The following is a 4734-nucleotide window of genomic DNA, read 5'->3' on the forward strand; positions in this document are numbered from 1 at the left end:
CTCAGCCCCAGCAGCCATCCAAGCTGGGCCTGTGCTTGGTCCAGCACAGTCCAGCTCCTGCACAGCTCATCCACTGCCAACATCCCATGCCAGAGGTTTCTCACACCTCCAACATTCCAGGTGTGATCTGTCAGGACAGGTGCCATGTGGTTTATGTTGATAAATGCCCACAGGCTCCCCCACCCCCAGTTTTTATGGAATTACACCTATAGGAGCAGCTTTTGCTTAGCAAATGTACTTTGTGTTGCAGCAAAAGCACTGGTTCAATAAAGCACTTAAACATACACTTTATCTTGAGCACGTTGGAGATTATATCCCTCTTTAGCAAAGCATTTAAGTATGTGCTTAATTTAAGGAATTAATTAAGGATTTTAATTGTAGACTTCAGTATGTGCTTACCTGCTTGGCTGAATGTGGGTGAGATTACTACAAGCTGAAGATTTCGACATAAAGTCAGTGACTAATTCTGTCTGAATGAAGGTGTTACATTATTCTCACACAATGCAGTTAAAATAAAAATAGGAAAAAGGCAAGAGGCAGTTAACTCAATTCTTTCAGCTGAAAGCAGCATCCATACCAAATCTGAGTTGATGAAAATCTAATATTATTAGTTAGAATCTCTAAAGTGGCATTACAGATCAATAGACAGGAGCACCTTAGAAATGAGCCTCCAGCTCACGAGCTTTAATTATGAGAAAGGAAGGATTCAGCCATCCTCTCCCTCTCATCAGTGACAGCGACCTTGGAACGTAAGTGGCCACCAACTAATGGGCTGTGGCATCATTTCTCTAGTCATTAGGGGATTTAAGCTGATTTGCCAAGAAAATAGAGTTGCTGCAATTGCATCACCAGCCTGTCTTTTGGACCATTTCCATAACTTTTGAACTCGGTGACAAATTTCATTTAATTGAGAAAAAAAAAAAAGGATTCCAAAAATATCAAGCTCCAGCAAGTCGAATGCAAAACAAATGTCTGGGTTTCTGTAGCGTTTGCTGTCACTGAAGAGCCTCCCCCATCCCAGGACTGGGACAGTGTGCTGGTTTGGGGTGGGATGGAGTTCATTTTCTTGACAGTGCTAAAACGGAATGCTTTTTATCTTTTTGTGTGATACCACAAGGTATCACAACTCCTAACGGGATTTTTCTTTTAAAATTGATGTATTGGGCCATCTTAAAATGCAGAAGGGGAAGTGATTGCTACCCAGAGAGACCAGCCAGCTGATACAGGGCACCCATCGGAGAGCATTTCCTGCAGATGAGTCACCCAGGGAGATAACCCAGGCAGCCAAAATGACAGTGCGGGCACCATTTATTGATCCCTTTACAAACAAAAGGGAATTTCTGTGGAATTTCACATCTTGTATCTCTTTGTTTTCCACAAGAAGTATAAGAGACGCTTCTACTTCTTGTCTATACCTGCACCTCTTTTTTCTTTACTGTCAGATTTCATTTTGAGATCTCAGACTACATGATTATGCAGTATTAAGCTTCCAACCTTTTAATGGAAATAACAATAGGGGTGAGTGGTGATAAAGACAGTTCCAGACAGCAAATCCACTCACTGAGAGAAAAGTATTTAACGCTCTCAGGAGCAAAAGGTGTTTTACAGCTCAGGTGTGTGGCAGATCTGCCTCGAGAAGGGTGGCTGGAAGCTGGGATGTGGATATCAAGGAAAACAGAGCACAGAGCCACACTGCCTGTTCCACCTGGCAGTGACTGTGTGAGCTGAGTTTGCCTCTCAGTATCACCACTTCAGGGAGGCGCCCAGCATCAGGAGCTCTCACATCTTCTCTTCTCTGAGAGCAGGCGAAAGAGAAACCATTTAAAGAGTGGCAATGGGAAGAACGTCCTGAGCTGTGGTGACCAGGATCCTTCACGGCTTGGTACTGTGCAGTGTGGTGTGAGCACAGACACCTCTGTGTGCAAGGCAGGGCTGGCACTGACACACTCCTGTCTCAGTGCAGAGAAGAAAAGCTCTGCCAGTTCTGAGCTGTAGAAGGTACATGACCTGCAGATGAGTCAATCTAATTTTATCCTGTAGTGAGCACTGGCGCACCTGTATAATGAATAGCACATTATCACATCTTTGCTTGACTATCTCCATATATTAATATAGTCTTCATAGCCTTCGGTTATCCTGTTATTTAATCTTTAATCTAATGTATTTGGAGCAACTGGCTAGTGAGATGCAGCCCTCTTTATCCTTCCAGGGACAACAATAGCAGGAATAAATGTTAAACTAAAGGAAGGAATGAAAGAAAAAAATAGCAGCTCTATTTGTGCTATGTTGAGATGCAATTCTTGGCAGCCCCAGAGATTCAACAGTCTGGTATTTATCACGACAAAACGCAGAAATGTCTGATGATTACATGAAGGGAAATAATGAGACTGAGCATAAACTGCAGTCTGAGAGATAAGGGCACGTTTTTACAGCAGGCAGCTGCGAAAACAGGGCTGTGTGACACCAGCCCCTGCTGCAGCAGAGGAGGGGACACAGGCCAGGGCAGGGACAGGGGCAGAGCTGCAGCCAGAGATAAACAGGGCAGTTTAATAATGAGGGGGAGAATTAGGCAGCCTGCTTAATCACATGATTTACCACCTGGAGGATTATTTTTAAGGAATGTATCCCTCCTTCATCTCCCATCAGATAACACTGCAAAATGCTGGCATTGGCCATGGAGACTATTTAGGATTTTTCCAGCTGAAATGAGCCCCTGGTGTGGTGTTCAGTGAGGGGAACCTGTCCAGCAGTGTCCAGAGCTGTCCCTGTGCCCAGAGGGATTTAGCATCACCCCACGTCCCTTGAGGACATGGTCTGGATCCTGGCCTTGAGGCACCTGCTCTGCCCTGGTTCTGTTCCCAGTGGGTGCCTGGCAGGACCCCTCTGTGATGCTTCCAGTCTCTGCTGGGGTTATGAGACGAAGGTGATGGAAACCAAGAGCTGAAAAGTCACTCCTGACTGAATCCAAGAGCTCCACGGAGCTCCTGGTGTGAGTGAGACAGTCACTGCACAGCTCTGGCCGAGGTTGTTTGACGTTAGTGCTGGGATTTGAGAACGGAAGGGTGCAGATCTCTCAATTATTGCCAAGTGTGCAAAGTCTGCAGCCCTACAGGGAACATGCTGAGCTGGAGATTTGTGTTGGTTAAGGAGAACAGTGGCTGGGTGGCCATGCTGAGAGCCATCACCTGTTTAATTTTAGGGCTACAGTTATGAATTAGGTTATGATTCCAGCACAAAAAAGAAAATGTGCCATTGCCTGAACTACCCTGGACATCACACAGGCCACGTTCTTGGCTGAAGGATGAAAGGATGATGCTGAAATTCATTATTCTGTACAGAGGGACAAATGCTCCTGGGTTTTAGCAGTCGAATCCCAGTGGTGGAAATCCTTCATTTCCCTGGCATGAGCACAGAGCAAAGTAGCACATGATCCCTGTGGTTTGGCTTCATTTCATCTTTTTGCAGCATGACATATTTGATGCAGGACTCGGGGGAATGATGAATTGCACTCTAAGAACATTTCAATGAAAACATGCTGGACGTGCTGCATATGATACAGATCTTATGGTCTTTGTAGGGTTAACAAAGGGTTGTACCATGAATCTCTGTGCAGAGAACTCTTCTGATGAATACTTTCCTCATCCTTTCTGTCCCAAATAAAACCACCAGTATTTTAGGAACATTTATCTCCTCTTGTGGAGATGAGGACATTGCTGAGTTCCCCCAGCGGCCTCCAAGGATGGAGAGCAAACCCTGTCACTCAACAGTGCCAAGAGTATCAGTAGCAATTAAAGAAAAATAAGAGTTGATTTGAAGAATGTAATGATCATTCATCTAGCTGGGGAAAAAATAGGATTTTTTCACTGAAATATTACAAAGACTAGCATTTATACTCTGATAAGTGTTATGGCACTTCAAATTATTTAATTTTAGATCAAGAAAACAATAATGTAGCAAATCAACGCAAGAGGCTAAGGCTGCTCCAAGTGGGCAGGGAGAGACTTTCTAACTCCAGTCTTGGCCCAAAGGAAGGAGCCAGGTATCTCCCTGGCCCCCATGCCTGCTTTTCCACAGCAGTTTTGCCTCCCAGCATATCATGCCCAGCTCCTTTTGTTCATTCCTCCAGCTCCTGTTGGATCTTCCCCTTCAGAGTTCTCATGTGTCCTGTCCTGTTGAGGCAGATGAGCTCATTGCAGGGTAAACTTAAATGAGGATGGTGATCTCCAGGTCCAGGAGATAGAAAATCAAAGGTGTGTAACAAAACAAGGTGGTTTCAAGGGAGAAGCTGAAAATTGCCATAGCCTGTAATTGTCTCTGCTCATGCTTTGGTGGCTGCTCTTGGACAGGCAGTTTTGTCACTCTGCTGAGTTTCTCATTGCTCTAACAAGGGACAAGGAGCTCCACTGATCTTTGAAAAGCCTTCAGTAAGTGCCAGGTTTTTCTTTCATGTTCTGGATGTCCCTGCTACAGCACACACACATCAAACCCTGTCCGTAAAGGAGTAATTAAATGGCACTGCTAAAGGGCTGTCATAGGATGGGTCTGATTACAGCTCACCCAGAAATGTCTTCCCAAGTCCCAGGCTCTTTGACGTGATTCTCCCCCCTTTCTCTGAATTTCTTCCAGCACTAATTTCAGCCAGTCCTGGGATTATTTGAAAAAGGGCCTTGGGGGACTTGTTCAAAGGCACTGCCACCACGGACGACTTTGCTTTCTGAACTGAAGCATATCACT

Source organism: Prinia subflava, chromosome 20 (assembly GCF_021018805.1).
Source record: "Prinia subflava isolate CZ2003 ecotype Zambia chromosome 20, Cam_Psub_1.2, whole genome shotgun sequence".
NCBI lineage: Eukaryota > Metazoa > Chordata > Aves > Passeriformes > Cisticolidae > Prinia > Prinia subflava.